The sequence below is a fragment of the Acipenser ruthenus genome, chromosome 27 (genome assembly GCF_902713425.1).
Source record: "Acipenser ruthenus chromosome 27, fAciRut3.2 maternal haplotype, whole genome shotgun sequence".
Lineage (NCBI taxonomy): Eukaryota > Metazoa > Chordata > Actinopteri > Acipenseriformes > Acipenseridae > Acipenser > Acipenser ruthenus.
In genome coordinates, this window is record NC_081215.1 from 12,521,925 (window position 1) to 12,540,040 (window position 18,116).

Below are 18,116 nucleotides of genomic sequence, written 5' to 3' on the forward strand. Positions count from 1 at the left end.
GCAACATGTTGCAGAGTTTCTCACCAAATTGTCTGAAATTTGTCCTGAAGTATCTCTCATGGTTTCAGTCACAATAAGTCATGACATTCTATGTACTACATGGAACTACTGCTCATCAGGTGTTGCATATTTATCCTCTACATGTACCTGTTGGTACAGATTCCATGTGTTTGGAAGAACTCATTTATAGAAATGACAAATGGGCAATGATTCCTTACAAATGTAAGCAATGCAAAACTTCTCCAATCATGAAACGTGAACTTATTCAATCAGCAGGGAGACTGATTGCAGTCCAACTTATGCTTTGGGAAACCAAACCAGACGGGACCGTTACAAAGTGACACAATCCTAAGTTTACTGCTCTGCAGAAGAGCACAATTACTGTGGACAACAGGAATTACCAATTAAATTCCATTATCATACACCAAGGACAGGATGTTACTTCAGGACACTATGTGTCTGTTCTTGCTGTGGGTGCTACTGGAAAATGGGTGCATGCAAATGATGCACTTATTGAAGTCAAACCATGGTCAAGAAATGCAAACGAAATGTATATGGCCTTTTATGAAGAGATCTAATACTTTACAAATGCCTTAGCCTTAAGTTCATAACACCACTATATCAAGGAGAATAATGTTTTTTCCAGCATTAAAATAGGGTTACCATACGTCCGTTTTTTCCTGGACATGTCCTCTTTTTTGGTCCTTAAATCTCCGTCCGGCCGGGTTTTTTAAATTTCTAAAAATGTCCGTGATTTTGCCCTGCTCTTTCCATTGAACTACAATTCCCAGTGTGCGTATACCCTATAACGAACGGTGTGTGCCGTGCGTGTTTAGAAGAGGCCTTTAACGTCTGTGCAGTATGGAAGCGTATTGCTGCCACACACATAAAAAAATATATATATATCACGTAATTACGTGATATGGAGTTATCACGTAATAAGAACAAACTGAACTAGCATACAGCCTCGATCGTATTATTTGCTTTAATAATATCTACTCTTTGGAACTTGCTGTTAAGGATTGTCAGCAGCTCCTGTGAGCTTCCACGAGGTGTTAGTTCCCTATCACATAATTACGTGATCGTCATCAAGTAATTAAGTCTTAATTTTTTTTTTATGTGTGGCAGCAATACGCTTCCATAGTGCAGGCACGTGCATAGCCAACTGACACTGCAGAGCTAGAAGCGGGGTAAGTGGCAGCAGGTGCGAAATAGTCTAGAATTTGATTTGAAACTGTTGAACACTTTTATTTAAATGAAGACACCTACCACCGAACACAATGCCAAAACGAAAGTGTAAATTGACTGCAGTATCAAAAACAAAATGTGGTCGAGTAGAATGGGAAGCCGAGTGCTTGGTATGTAGAGCTGGTACTTATGTCTCTGTGGCAAATAAAGGTGCTGTTGATTTACAATCTCATGTGGATTCTGAGAAGTATAAGAAGGCAGTTCGAGGAGAGAGCTCATCAGCAAAATTAACAGATTATTTTGTAAAACCAGGCAGCAAATCAGAGGATGCTGTTACTGCAGCTGAGGGTGCTCTAGCATTTCACACCGTTAAGCATCACAATAGTTTCAAGTCAATGGATTGCACTTCTGTCTTGTTGAAGAAGACATTCCCTGATTCTGAGATAGCCCGAAAATGTTCCAGTGCTCGAACCAAGACAGAATCGATTGTTAACTCTGTGCTTGCACCGCATTCTGTTGACACTGCTGTGAAAGCGCCTGAAGAAAATGACATAGCTTACTGTGGAATTGCTACAGATGGAAGCAATCACGGTTCAGTGAAAATATTCCCAGTAATAATTCAATATTTTGACTGGAAGAACGGCGGTTTGCAGTCAAAATTAATCGAGGTCCAGAACACACCTAATGAGCCTGCCGATACGATTGCGCAATACGTCAAGGAAACTCTGGAAAAGAACGGTTTGTTTGAGAAGCGTATGGCGTTTACGGGGGACAACTGCAATACAAATTTCGGATGACTCTGGCGTGATGAAGAAGGAAAGAACGTGTTTGCAAACTTAAAGAATTTGTTGCAGAAGAGGACTTTAATCTGTGTGGGTTGCCCAGCACACATTTTGAACAATTGTGTCCATCATGGGGCAGACACACTGGATGTTGACATTGAGAACATTATTTTTAAAATTTACCAATACTTTCATATCTATACTGTCCGAACTGAGCATCTGAAAGAGTACTGTGAGTTTGTTGATATCAAATACAGAAAGCTGCTTTCTCACAGCAAGACACGATGGCTGTCCTTATTCCCAGGCATTACAAGGCTGCTACAGATGTTTCCGGCCTTGAAGTCGTTCTTTCTGTCACAGGACAAACTACCCACGATGATTAAGACATTTTTTCAAACATCAAATGTAGAGCGAGTTTTCCCACTGATGAAAAGCCAGTGGACAAAGGAAAGGAACCACTTGACTGTTGAGTCGCTGAAAGGGATTCTACTTGTACAGTACAGTTTCAGACAAACGTCTTGCAAAGACTTTCATGCCTACTTGATGAGCAATCAACCACTGCTGAGAAAGGTGCAATCTACAGAGAAGTATGCATGGGCATATCAGGAGGAAGAGGACTGAAAAAGGACTGGTGGATGTAAAGACATTTTAAATTCGTTTTTTTTTTTTTTTTTAAGGCCATTACACTTTTTTTTTAAATAAATAGACACTGAAAGGGATCACATTTCAGGCAAAGACTTTCTTTTATGGCTATTTGATGAGCACATCAGGAGGAAGCACAGAAGAAAATGACTCACCACATGTAAAAAGGTACATTTAAATTTGAATGACATTGGTTTTTGAGGCTATAACACTTGTTGTAATGTGTAGACGTGTAGTACACAGTATATATATATATATATATATATATATATATATATATATATATATATATATATATAACACATATTAATACAACTTGAGTTGGTAGATACACCAACCCCCCCTCTCCAGAGTGTCCTCTTTTTTGTAAGTTCAAATATGGTAACCCTAATTAAAATGTGTTAGTATACTACCCTTTAGCACGGACATGCTTATGTACCTTTTGAACCATTTATAACATTGAAGTTTTGTACCTACGTAAATATCAATATATCAATACCTACCAAAATAGACATGTTGTTTTCACCATTCATGCAACTATAAGAATACAATGTTTACACTTTCAGTACTGTCCAAAGGTCCCTTCTACCATTATTTTACTTTCAAATCTTTTCTCATTTCTCTTAATTACTCTACTTATTACTCTCTTGTAATGTTTGTCTGTCTATTTACCATACACATTCTCGAATATCTTTCCCTCGCTTTATTCATTATTTGATGAAGTAAAAAAAGAAGTGATATCTATAACAAAAACAATGTAAAAAACCATTGTCAATGTAAAAAAACAAGTTAGAAAAATGCAACGGACGTTTAAAGGGGTGATAACAAACACAAAAGTCCAAGTCAGGAGAAACAATTAGGCCAATCTTGTCAAGCATCAAGCAAATAGGCACAATTGGAAAGGTGCTGGGGCCCAAGATTCACACAATTCTTGCTTCTAACTTGTCGCCTTTTTTTGATCGCTTCGCTCCACTTGAAATGCGCAGTGGTGCAGGCTAAGGTCGTGTGCTCTTCAAGGACGTCATGTTGCAAGTTCAAACCACTTGAAATGCTCTTTGTATGACGTGAAGTGACTGTGACACACACTCACACACTGAGACACACTCGCACACACTGAGACTGTGTGTGTTGTAGTGTGTGTGTTTCTCAGTGTATGTGTGTCTCGGTGTGTGTGTCAGTGTGTTTGTGTCTCAGTGTGTCTGTGTCTCAGTGTGTGTGTGTGTGTGTGTCTCAGTGTGTGTGTGTTTCTCAGTGTGTCTGTCTCAGAGTGTGTGTGTGTGTCAGTGTGTGTGTAAGTATGTGTGTATCTCAGTGTGTGTGTGTGTGCCTCAGTGTGTGTGCGTCTCAGTGTGTGTGTGTGTGTGTCTCAGTGTGTGAGTGTGTCTCAGTGTGTGAGTGTGTTTCTCAGTGTGTGTGTATCTCAGTGTGTGTGTGTGAGTGTGTCTCAGGGTGTGAGTGTATGTGTGTGTGTGTCTCAGTGTGGGAGTGTGTGTCTCAGTCACTTCAAGTCATACAAAGAGCATTTGAAGTGGAGCGATAAAGTGGAGCAAAGCGATCAAAAAAAGGCGCCAAGTTAGAAGCAAGAATTGTGTGAATCTTGGGCCCCAGCACCTTTCCAATTGTGCCTATTTGCTTGATGCTTGACAAGATTGGCCTAATTGCTTCTCCTGACTTGGACTTTTGTGTTTGTTATCACCCCTTTAAACGGCCGTTGCATTTTTCTAACTTGTTTTTTTACATTGACAATGTTTTTGTTATAGATTATTTTAAACACGTTCAGTCAGGATATAGTCCATAATGTCGAAGTGGGGAAAAAAATCTACATATTTTTCAAAATTATTTGACAAATAAAAAACTGAAAACTCTTGATTGCATAAGTATTCACCCCCTTTGCTGTGACACCCCTAAAAAAATGGAGTCCACCTGTGTGCAATTAAGGTGTTTCACATGATTTCAGATTAAATACACCTGTTTCTGGAAGGAGTTTGTTAGAGAGCATATCAAAACAAACAGCATCATGAAGACCAAGGAGCTATCAAAACAAGTCCAGGATAAAGTTCTGGAGAAGCACCAATCAGGGTTGGGTTATAAAAAAATATCCCAAACTTTGAACATCCCATGGAGCACCGTTAAATCCATTATTAAAAAATGGAAAGAATATGGCACGAGTATGGCACAACCGCGACTCTGCCTAGAGAAGGCCGTCCACCAAAATTCAGTGACCAGGTAAGGAGGGAATTAGTCTGAAAAGCAACCAAGAGGCCAATGGTAACTCTGAAGGAGCTAGAGAGATCCACAGCTGAAATGGGAGAAACTGTCCATGGGACAACTATAACCCGGACACTCCACAAAGCTGGGCTTTATGGAAGAGTGGCGAGAAGAAAGCCATTGCTGAAAAAAACCCATATCAAATCCAGTTTGGATTTTGCCAAAAGGCATGTGGGAGACACAGCAAACATGTGGAAAAAGGTTCTCTGGTCTGATGAGACCAAAATTGAACTTTGTGTGGCGCAAAGCCAACACTGCTCATCACCCTGAGAACACCATCCCCACGGTGAAGCATGGTGGTGGCAGCATCATGTTATGGGGATGCTTTTCATCGGCAGGGACTGGGAAATTGGTCAGGATTGAGGGCAAGATGGATGGAGCCAAATACAGGGAAATTCTAGAGGAAAACCTGTTTCAGTCTGCAAGAGACCTGGGACTGGGGCGGAGGTTCACCTTCCAGCAGGACAATGACACCTAAACACACAGCCAAAGCTACACTGGAGTGGTTTAAAAACAAGAACCTGAATGTCTTAGAATGGCCTAGTCAAAGTCCAGACCTCAATCCGATTGAGAATCTGTGGCAAGACTTAAAAATTGCTGTTCACCAACAGACCCCATCCAACTTGACGGAGCTTCAGCAATTTTGCCAAGAAGAATGGGCAAAAATTGCAGGATCCAGATGTGCAAAGCTGGTAGAGACTTACCCAAAAAGACTCACAGCTGTAATTGCTGCCAAAGGTGCTTCTACCAAGTATTGACTCAGGGGGGTGAATACTTATGCAACCAATAAATGTCATTTTTTTTGTTTAATTAACTTTTGTGTCACAATAAAAAATATTTTGCACCTTCAAAGTGTTAAGTATGTTGTGTAAATAAAATGGTAAAAATCTCAATTAAATCCATTTTAATTCCATATATATATATATATATATATATATATATATATATATATATATATATATATATATACTCTAAGCACACTCTTAAACTTAGGGGAGGACATAAAGATGTTTTAAGTGGATCGTTCGTGCACTGGGCTTGCAACGTTTCCAGATGACTTTTTAATAATCAAGAAAATCACACAGACTCATTTAATTTGAAGTTTTAACGAATCAGAGCAGTAAGTAGTAGTAGTCTTTTCGGTTTATTAAATGCTTTAATTGGATTGGTTGGTTGCGCAGACCAGCGTAAATCCCAAGTAAAAAGCAGTCTGGGCGATCCAGTGCTTTACAGGTTTAACAGCATTAGTACTTCAATAAAGTAATACAAATATGGTTATTATATCTTTAGCCTTCAGGCTATGAATGCATAAAGCTAAAAACGCCCACTGCTAAACTCTATAACATTCAATATATATCACTCTCTTGAGACTAAAACATAATTTCTATACCTTATGGCAATGCATCAATATAAAAGAGATATTAAATTCCAATATATGCTTACCTTCCAGTATATGGAAGAATAGTGTAGGATATATGAAAAATAAGAACTGTCTTCAAGAGGCAGAGACCTCTGAATTCGATCAAAACAGCAATCAGTTTTTCAGAGACCCTCAGAGCATGGAGCACGTTAGCTTGCAAGATCAAGTTGAACGGTATCGAATGGGGTCTTGCTCTCTGCTTATATAGGAATTTCCCTCCATTGAATACAAGTCCCAAGTAAATCTAGTCATCACTCTGCCTTGACATTTCTTATCTTTAAGTTAATGATACATTCTAGAAGGATCTAGTCAACTCCTTTTTCAAAACTGATTGGCTGTAACTTCTTGCCAAAAAATATTGGAACATGATTTCATCGCTCTCTTTTTCCAACTCCTCCTTTTTCTAAAAAGTCAGGTGGACCAAAGTTCACAGAATCCTTGCTATAATATAATAACAAGTATATGTGTATATATGAGAGATGTTTTTAATATGTAACATCAGCTCTAAAATTATATGGCCCTCTTAGCCACATATTGTGTTACCTTTTCAGTGTGCTGTCAATGGGCCAGTTTAACTTTATATACGAATGTGTGTTAACAAAATATGGGAGAGAGAATGCCTTTGAATAAGCATACAGTGGTCAGATCAGTTATTTTCATTTAAATTTAAGCTATAATAAAAAATATAACAGCCTTATTTAACTGTGCCATTCTTGGACTATGCCTGACCTCTCTCTGTTTCTAAAAGTTGCCTGCTCAAACAGGATTCAGACACCCTGTTTTCTTGCCAAGACTATTGTTTTGATTAATATGTAAGCACTTCTCCAAATTCACCGCATGAAGTCAGTTTTCTGCCAAAGAAAGTCGCTACTTATTTGATAAGAACTGATACTGGGCATAACTCCCCTAATTTGTCGAATGCTCAATTCGACTGCCAGGTTTTCTTATTATAGAAAGGCTTTGGATTCAAAACTGCGGACTACAAGCAAATCTCACTTTGACTGCCGAAAAGAACCTTCCATATCTAGTACCACTCTGCTTGCAAGCAGATAAGGGCAAGGCTATTTTCTGTAGGTTTTTTTTGTGTACTAAAATTATTGAATGCAGTTTACACTTTATTTGTCTAATATTCCAACCTAACAGTTCCTGTTTTCTATTGTAGTAAAACCTTTAAATAAACTAAACATGTATATTCTTTAATTTAAGGGATATTGTAATGTGTAAAATATTTTTTGTTTAGTTGGAGAAAGAAACTGAACTAATTCTTAAATTGATTAAATTAAATGCTTGCTCCTGCTTTTACAGTCTAATTGTATTACAGTAGAGCCTTAAACAAGCAAAAACACTTGTTAGTTTAAATATTATGTTTCTTATATTTCCCTTCTGAGAGTTTTGTCACTCTTTTATTAGATCAGAATACATTTTTTTTTTATTTAAAGCCCATATGCTTAGTAACAACACAATCAAATAAAATCAAATAGGTCTTTTTAGTTTCAAATATCTTTCTGTCTAAAAAGGGTTACCCTTTTGTTTTTGCTAATTTGCAATACCTAGCCTCGGTGTTTAGTTCCCCCAGATGCCTGCTTCTTTTAAGGTTACAGGCTTCCACGTGCAATAGTCTGACCGGCTTCCAAGAGTGTTTGTGCACTAATAACAAAGGCACATAGACATAATTAGTTTAAATCACTGTAACCTGTTCATAATTTGCTGCAGTATTATTTATGTTGTTTTATATTCTTTAAAACACAGTACAATTATTACAATACTCTAACACTGTCAGTTAGTACTGGAATTCTTTCATTTTTAACTGTAATATGTTCTTTCAACAATAATACTTTCTTTGTATAACAGTTTAACTTTAAATGATTTTATAACATGTATTTCTAATTCAGTTACTTCATTAAAACAGTTGCTCCTAGAAATGGTAATATTATTTTACTCCGTTGATCTGGTATGAAGTCATTTAAGCTTTTAATGGAAAGTCCAGTTAATTTCATCTATTGTTAACATGTTAGAATGTAATAGTTTTATAGTGACTGAACTAAGTTTGGCCTCTTTCTCTGTTCATAAAAAATCCAGTTGAAGCAGGTTTTAAGACATCCTAGCCTTTTGCCAAATTTTTGGTGTTAATTAATATGAGGCATTTTCTTATACTCCTACCTTCTGTTATCCAAAAGTAATGAAAGTAAAGTAACGAAAGAAATTGGCTACTTCTTCTCATAAAACTGGAATATGATAACAAGGCCTTATGATAAGAGCCTGCCAAGTTTGACTCATTCCAGCAGGTGCTTTCACAGACTGCACACAACAGCTGAGTGTAACGATCTTTTTGAAAGGAACATATACAGTATTACTATAAATTACTGACAAAGCATATATCATATTACTTCAATCAATACAGGCCAGTTAAATCATCCAATCCATGTCTAATAACTCAGCATGTTCCTCAGCTTTACATTTCGTGGGTCCACATTCAAGTGTGAAAATGACATCCCTTAAGGACTATTACATTCAAATAGAATTCGACAGTGTCAGACTAAGTGACTACAGGCTGGGCAGGGTTTGGACCTGGTCAGTGGTTATCCACTTCTGCACTTATCACATCCACACATTAGAAAATGATTGTTTTCAACTGCTCTGTTCATTATTTTTCATATCACTTGGTCCCCAACATTCTCTCTCTTGCACATCATCAGTGGGCAGACTCATTTAACTGAATCTGCGTCCACTGAAGAACCGCTCACCCTAGCAACTAAAACCTGCCATGCAAAGGGTTCCAGTGATTTATAGCAAGGTCTATACCAAGGCTACCTTTGACACTGTAGTGGTCAGGAGACAGAAAGGAGACTCAGGACTGAAGTACTGCAAGTTTATCACCAAGCAAAAATAAAAAGGTTAAACAAAAACAAATCGTGCACACAAAATGAAACAGAAAATCACTCACCCAATTCTGTCACTATCACGGTGAGGTTTTAAAATAACAGTACAGGAACGTTGGTCTCTCTCTCTCTCTCTCTCTCTCTCTCTCTCTCTCTCTCTCTCTCTCTCTCTCAGCAAAACCTTTGGGAGCAGTCACATTCTCACATGTATTTGGTAGGGACAGGAATTAACCCCATCCCTGCCAACCACCACCAAAACACTGTACTTTATTTACAAGCAGGGCTATAGCCCTGCCACAATCCTATTAATGTAACAGTACTTTCTATGTATCGATCTCTATAGTGTACACAGCCTATATAGTTGAAGTCTGGAGAAGATGTATACACTTTGGACAGTCCCTAACATGGCGGGATTAACAGGGCCCATCTGTACTTGTTCATGCTGGTTTTTGGTCTCGGCCACCTAATAGTTTTCAAGCTAAGTGGAGCTCTATCACGGCCACTGCCCCTGACAGCTGGAGCAGACATTGATTTTCTATCAGTCCTTTTTTATTCCCAGATCAGGCAAAGAGGCTGAAAATAATAGAACAGAGCCCCTTGCTCCCCCTCTGGACATATCACTGCCCCAGTGAAGTGTTTGCTGAGGGAATTGAAGGTTTAAATCCTCTTTGCTTTGCTGCCCCGAGCCCTGCACTGACTGCCACTCGAAGGCTAATCTTGCTTTGACTCCAGTCATCCCTCCTAATATTCACTCACAAGAGCAGGAGGAGGTAGCAGCCACAACAACAATCTTCAGCAAACTCAGCTCCTGCCTTGTTGATTAGGGATCCATTTTAAAGCAATCAGAACCCAATTCCCAATCGAATACAAGTAAGAATTGTCAAAAATCGAAGCTTTGATACATGGTATTATTCCAAAGAAAAAAGCAAAAACAATGTGTGGACTGTTCAGAAAATCTACCTGAAACATGCATGTGCATATTATTATACATAAATATACCACACAGTCATTAAGAGAGATAATAACTTTTCATTATTTTATTAAAAAGCAAAAAAAACATTTATTTCATTAGATTCTGCAATTTCTCATCACAGGACAAACACAACAAGTAACATGCAAGGAACACACTTTCTAAAGTGTAACTGGCTGCGTGAGGCACCAGGGCAATTCATTGATTAATGAAAGTTTAACTGAGCCTCTCAAAATAAAAGCAATGACGATCAATAATCGATTCATTGATTAATTGTTGCGTCTCCAGCATCTACTGTATACATGTGTTATAAGAGGCTTTGATGACTGTTAACAAGGACTAGCAGTTAATTACAATTACACATCATTAGGGTAAATGTCCATGTCATTTTATAAACTCAGAACAAGTAGCTATCATCAATAAAACATCCAAACACTGTGTTTTCATTCAGAGTAAATGAGGGTCAACCCGAGGTGAAAAGCAGTTTCACAATATCTCTAAGACGACAGCATTGAATAACTACCAGTGTCTTTTATAAAAAGCTCAGTTATAAGAACATAAGAACATAAGAATGTTTACAAACGAGAGGAGGCCATTCAGCCCATCTTGCTCGTTTGGTTGTTAGTAGCTTATTGATCCCAGAATCTCATCAAGCAGCTTCTTGAATGATCACAGGGTGTCAGCTTCAACAACATTACTGGGGAGTTGGTTCCAGACCCTCACAATTCTCTGTGTAAAAAAGTGCCTCCTATTTTCTGTTCTGAATGCCCCTTTATCTAATCTCCATTTGTGACCCCTGGTCCTTGTTTCTTTTTTCAAGTCAAAGAAGTCCCCCGGGTTGACATTGTCTATACCTTTTAGGATTTTGAATGTTTGAATCAGATCGCCGCGTAGTCTTCTTTGTTCAAGACTGAATAGATTCAATTCTTTTAGCCTGTCTGCATACGACATGCCTTTTAAACCTGGGATAATTCTGGTTGCTCTTCTTTGCACTCTTTCTAGAGCAGCAATATCCTTTTTGTAACGAGGTGACCAGAACTGAACACAATATTCTAGGTGAGGTCTTACTAATGCATTGTAATGTTTTAACATTACTTCCCTTGATTTAAATTCAACATGCACTTGAATGGAATGGATATTTATATTTAACTTTCCTTAAGTGGATGCCTTATTGTGATGTTAGTCTGTCATTCAGAGTTTCACAGTACTGAAGTCTTGAAATGCCATCCCTTCTCACTCTATTGCTAAGAACTGTCTATTTGTCTGATCTGGTTCAGGACTACCTGATTCCCAGCACCATTTCAATTCAGCAGCTTCTTATTCTTCCCTGGGGCAGATGAAACCTATTCTAAAATAATTGAACACATAAAAGTACCCCCACCCCCAATAATTTCATGCAACACTATGCAAATTGTGCCTTTAGCAGAAAGCAAAAGTCAGTTCTTCTTATAAGATCTGTACACAATCCACAAGCCTGGGTGTTAAAACAGTTTTTATGGGCTGTTTGCAGTACCGGCAGATTTCTATCTCTTCATTCTACAGGATATCGATACACTCCCCTAGATCATTTGTAAACCTACAGCAACTTAGCCTTCATCACTTGACCTGACTGATGGCTTCTTGTGTTTGAGAGAACCATCATGCATGAACATGAATTTAAAATGATTTGGTGTGGCAGCACCTCTGCAGGTAATGTCAGTTTCTTTTGCTATGCCTGGAATACATTGAATATAGTGGTTCTATAAGCAATCACTTCAAATGGAATTTAGCTTAAACAAAACACGGACAGACCATTTAGGTCACATTCTTACATAACACCTGTTACTGTAGTAGGCTGCTACATTATTAAACACCTGGTCCATATTTAGCAACAGACATATGGCATTGCTCTTGATAAGACTATGTTTTACTATTGCTCTCCCTAAAGCAATGAAATGTGATTAGATTTTTCTTGGATTTTGCATGTGAAGTTAAGAATTTAAGTGTGTAAATTCTGTCTGCTTTTTATCTTGAACTTTTTCAGGCAGAGTAAAGAGAAAATCTTGCTGCAGGCTATTGTTACAGAATACTAAAAATAAAATATTGCTGGAATAAAATCATATTGAAAATGATAGTGAATTGCTCAGAATGTAGCGAGCCAAAATGACAGTTAACAGTGGGGCAGTCTGGCCATAAATACTTCAAAAAAGGAGACTTTGTGACAGCAACATATTTAGCTGTGTGAGTGTTTTAGGATAGTTTACAACAATGTTTTGTTAATTAACCCTTTATTCAACTGTTTTATAGATGGTTAGACATCATTTCTCATTTTCAATACCCTGGTGTGGCAATGTGCCCCGCCCCTGTGTGTATTTTTGTGTTTTATGTTGTATGTAGTGTGTTAATGTTGGTGTATTGTAGTTGGTACACAGGATATAATGTGGGTAATGAGCAAGAGTATTTAAAATGTATAAAAGTATTTAGGCACGGGGACTGTACTTCACTTCACGTGCATTTAAAGTAGTTAATAATATGTAAGCACGGGTTTGCACAGATTTAGTTCACGTGCTGGGATTCAAGTGAATAATTAATTGGTAATTGAATCCCAGCACAATTGTATATATAGATGCACATTTCACTCACTCAGGGTTGTGTGTTCGGTGAGTGGAGAATGAGAGTGTGGAGAAGGAGAACAATAAAGTAAACTAAAATATACTAAAAGAATAATTGTTATTTATTTATTCTTACTCACCGTGTTTGTTTGTCTGTTAGTCCACCGTTTGTTTAAGTGTTAGTCTGTTTTGTTTGTCTATTTATTTTGGCTTAAAGTGCCGTGTTCTGTTTTGTTGAACCTTTTATTTATTTGTTTATTAAAACACTGAGCGCTGCCCTGACTCAGTTTCATCAATACTGTGTGTGGGATTTTTTCTGGCCTGACGTTATCCACTACAACCTGCTTGTCACACCTGGTTCTCCTGGAGGTCGCTGGTTCGAGTCCAGGCTATTCGATTGCCGACCGCAGACAGGAGCTCCCAGGGGGAGGCGCACAATTGGCAGAGTGTTGAGACAGTTTAACCATTTAAACTTTGCATTACAATCAATCAAGAGCTTTACTAATGTAATCTTGAAGCACACTATATACAGTACGTTTCTTGTATTGTTGTAGATTTGGGTATTACTGCTTTAGCGTTGTTTTTTTAAGAAGGTAAGTTATAAACTGAATCATTTTCGGTCTGTACCCCCAGACACATACATTCCCTGCCTGCCAAAGATAACTATTGAGGACGAGAAAGGGGATATTTAATACTGGCAATATGTGTGTCTCCTGGTTGTAATTTGCAGATGTATTGGTCTTGAAGCTTTAAAAGGCTTCATTTTGATCTTGCTTATAGCTACCCAGTGAACTTTTATCAGCTTCTAAACTGTTCTTTTTTCCTGCAGCTTTTCACAGAGAAGGGAAAATTGTTAGGATACAGAAAAGTACGAAAGGAAATCGTTTTTCTGAGGTAATATAAACCCTGCTGAAAGCTGTGGTGTGTTTTGCAAGTGGAGTTCAAAGCTGCAGTGGTTGGATTCGGAATCTAATCTTTGCAGACGGCTGAAAAAAGAACCATTCAAGATTGCAGTAACCTTGTAATAATGTATAGTAGAGGATTTTTTTCAGCACTTATATTGATCAGTTCTTTTATTTGGTTTATACTTCCTTTAATTTATTTTGATTGATAGTACTTTAATTGAAGTACTGATCATCATGCCATATCAAATATAGTATTGCTATTTGCAGGTCAACTTATAGAAGACTAGATCTCATGACTCCGAGGGTGCATTCTTGCAGCCCAAATAGATGTCAAAAGGCATTTGGAAAGCTGAGATTTCTGTTGCCCAGAGCAACTGCCACAGCATACCCAGAAATCTGAATCATATCCAGCATGGCCTTGTGTGACACAGGGATCTGACAGATGGTGCATCTAATGCCAGGCTACTCAACACGCGGCCCATGGTCCTCATGTGGATCCCTTAACGTCAGTCTGAGGCCCACAAGTCTTTTCATGTGCAGTGAACAAAAAACTAAATACAGCAAAAATAAAGTGGTAAAAAATAATAAAAAGTAATTTTTTTCATCATTAAACTTTTTTCATAAATACTGTACGTTATGTCACTGAATATTACAATGCAAAAATTGTTTATTTTGGATGGCAGATTGATGGAGAGAGAACCTACTTTTTTCTTGCCAATGAAGATGGTAGCTCATTGAAATACAGGCCAGTGATTTGCACCCTCAACCAGTGGATGAACTTTGACTTTTGTAAGGGCAGGATGAAGTGACGTACAAGAGCACGCGGCAAGTCTGAGGGAACTAGCGAGGTTCGTGCTGAACATTGAAATGCAATTTATGTAAAGGAGAAAAGAAATGGCAACTAACAACCAGAAAATCGGGGACGAAGATTCAATCCTAATATGGAATTGGAATTTGTTTTTGGTGAGATTAATGGAAAACCAATGTGTCTGTTGGCCAGAAGACTATTGCTGTGGCAAAAAGAAGGCTAACTTGCAATGCCATTATGAAACCTGTCTCCTCGACTGTGGTGAGTCACCGTACCCGATTGGAAGTGAGCTGAGAAAAGACAGCAAAACGTGTTTTGTGCACATGTAAAAGACAGTGATAATGTTAGTGAAGCTTCCTTTAAAATTGTGTGGCAACTAGCAAAAGATATAAAACTCTTTACAGATGGAGAATTAATGAGCAATGTTCCCTCAGTTGCAGCGAGTCACTGTTCGCAGATTTTAAAAATAAGGATGACATTATTAAACAGATCTCCAAGTTACAAGTGTCAGACTCAACAGTTGCAAGATGTTTGGAAACTATATCTGAAGATTTGTTTAGTCAGCTATGCAATGGTCTTGAAAATGCTGAATATTTCAGCCTAGCACTAGACAAATCCACAGATCATTCAGACACTGCACAGTTAATTGTTTGGCTGCGTTTTTACAATTTCTTTTCATACCCCTGCATAATACACCAGGAAAACCTGTGCTGCAAGTTAAGTAAAGGATCTGTGAAAACCACAATGGAGGTTGGGGTTAAAACAGTGAACTTTATCATTGCACACGCACTCAAGCCCAGACAGTTCTTTAGTTGACAAGTATGAAACTAATTACAGCAATTTGGTGCTGCATGCAGAAGTAAGATGGCTTAGTCGTGTTCAGATGTGGGCTCATTTTATGGATCTGATTCCTGCCATCAGATTTTATGGAAGAGTAGAATTGATTCCTGAATGATGATGCGTTAATGCTGCCAATGGCATTTTTTACCGATCACCCATCATATGAATGCACTGAACCTCAAGATACAAGGAAAGGGCAAACTCCTGCCTATTTTACTTACTTTCTGTGTTCAAAGCAAAACTGTTATTTTTTTGTGATCAGCTTCTTAAGAATAATTTCACACATTTCCCAACTTTACAATTATAGGTGACAGCATAATTTTTGCCACAACCATATGTGGAGTATCTAAATGAGTTGTCGATTGAGTTTGCCTCTCGGTTTTATGACATAAAACCACTGATGCCAGTACTTTCACATGTAAAGAATCAATTTTATGCTGATGTCAAAGCTGTTTCATACGCAGCAGAAAGTTTTGGGGTAACAAAAGCTAACTTCCAAGAACTGATAGAATTGCAGCATAACTGTTCTGAAAGTTAAACACCAAGAGGTAACCATAGAGAAGTTCTGGATGTCCTATGTACCAAGTGACACATACCCTGGTGTTGTTAACACTAGAACTACCTACATACTGGATGTACCTAGAACTGCCGGATCTGTCATATGTACCTAGAACTGCCGGATCTGTCATTTTGACCGCTATATTAAAATGTGAATAAAGCTATTGTAGCATCGCACGCTACAAAACTGTTCTGTGTTATTGTTTGTTTTCCTTAAGGATTATGTTTGTGACACTGTTTTTGCAGCCTGCTTGGTACACCTGTGGGACTTCTGTTACAGCACAAGACTTGAGGGTGGTGTTGGAAGAGCCAGCTTTTGGGATGCAGCGGGATCTTACGACACTGTGGAGCAGTAGAGAATTGTTTGTTTGACTCTTATTTTATACAAGTGTTTTCTGTTTACCTGTCTTTTATTTTGTGGCTGAGTTTGACTCTGTTGGCTATTCAACGGTAATTCCTGTCTCCAGTCTTGCAATAGCTGGTTTGCTACACTATTATTCTGTAACTTTATTTTTGTTTTTCAATATAATCATGCACAACAGGACTACATTAAAAAAGTGGTTTATTAACAAGTTCAAAAGCTCAAAGGATGGAACCTACAACTGTTCAAAACGTGGATTGTTCAACTGTTCAAAAGATGGAAGGTATAACTGTTCAAAATGTGTATTGTTCAAATGTTCAAAAGATGGATCTGCTGTGCAGTCCTATGTTGTGTTGGTCTATTCATTTTCACGAGACAATAAGTATTTTTACAGTTGTTGATAAATAAATCACATCTGAAACAGTCTCCTGTTGTAGCAATTCAAAATAAACATGAAGCCTTCACGTTCAACAGCTCAATCATGTGATCAGTCTCAAGTGCACTAAGCCAAGCTCACTGTATTTACTATGACGGTCAAAATGACAGCTCCAGCAGTTGCTTCAATGTTCCAAGAAGGTGCTGACCAGCTTTGGGTCAACGTGTGTCTGTTAGAGTGCATTTTCATCGATGGGGATTATCAATTATCGCAGCTACAACAGAGTAGTGCCCAGATGTAAAAAAAGATGGTGAAGAGAATGCAAACCCAGTCCTCGCATTAGATAAGAGTATATTTCCTGTTTTTACAATGCTTCTTAAGTGGGTCATTTTAAGGCGTTTGCTGACTTGGTAAATATGTCTGTCGTCATTGTTGTTGTTTTCCGATCTAAAAATCATGACTTTTACATTGTTCTTTGTCTTGTTGCATTTTTGTCCCTTTTAACATGCAAGTGTTTATGTTAACAGTAATGTTAGGTTTGCATTTGAGAGTGTGTGAGCTTTAATACTGGTACAATTTTTACATTGAACAGTATTATAAGTATGCCATACGTTTATATTTACAAGTCATATCCAACTATATATACCTTATACAAACAGTATATACAAATATTGCAGCCTCTAGCTCTTCTGATAGATTTTGAAATGCTCCACAGTACCTTCAAAGTTAAGTAGCCCTGATCTAATGTTTGCATATCATAAAAATAATTACACAACAACTGGGCACTAAATATCATAAACATAATTTTACAACAACTGGACACAGTGCATATCATACACATAATTATACAACAGCTGGGAACAGTGCATATCATACACATAATTAAACAACAACTGGGAACAGTGCATATCATAAACATAGTTATTCCTGCAAGGACTCCCATAACCAAAACATTTGGCATTGTTGATCCTACACGTACTGTACTCAGACTCCCAGAGACCAAACGTTTGGAATTGTTATTTCTACAAGAACTCTCACTTCCAGAAACAACTGATGTTTCTGTCAACTGGAAGTACAGCATGGAAAAGAGTTCAAAAGACGTTTGCCTAATTTATTTTCATTATCAAATGCTATGAAAAAATATATAATTGCATGAAATACACCATGCATTTTAAAGATTGCAAGATATGGGTGTGTGACAAAGAGAGAGTGAACTCTTGTTTTAGATCTCCCTTCCGACCGGTGAGGACGCTGGGGAGCAGGAGCAGGCGGAGCCGCGGTGCGCAACGTCCCAGTCGAGAAGCGCGGTGGCAATCACTCATTGGCTGACGGCGGTTGCCCTCGCTGACCAATGGGGACGGGACGGGGCGTACAAAAGGGGGCATGGCCCAGGGTTCTGTTTCTTCTGGCAAGGTAGAGAGAGAGAGAGTTATTTTAAAAATTAATTTGTAAGTTTACTCCTTCTAATTCACACAGCACCTCATTTACACACCACAATTCCTCAAATTTTCCAAGATCTTTCCACAGT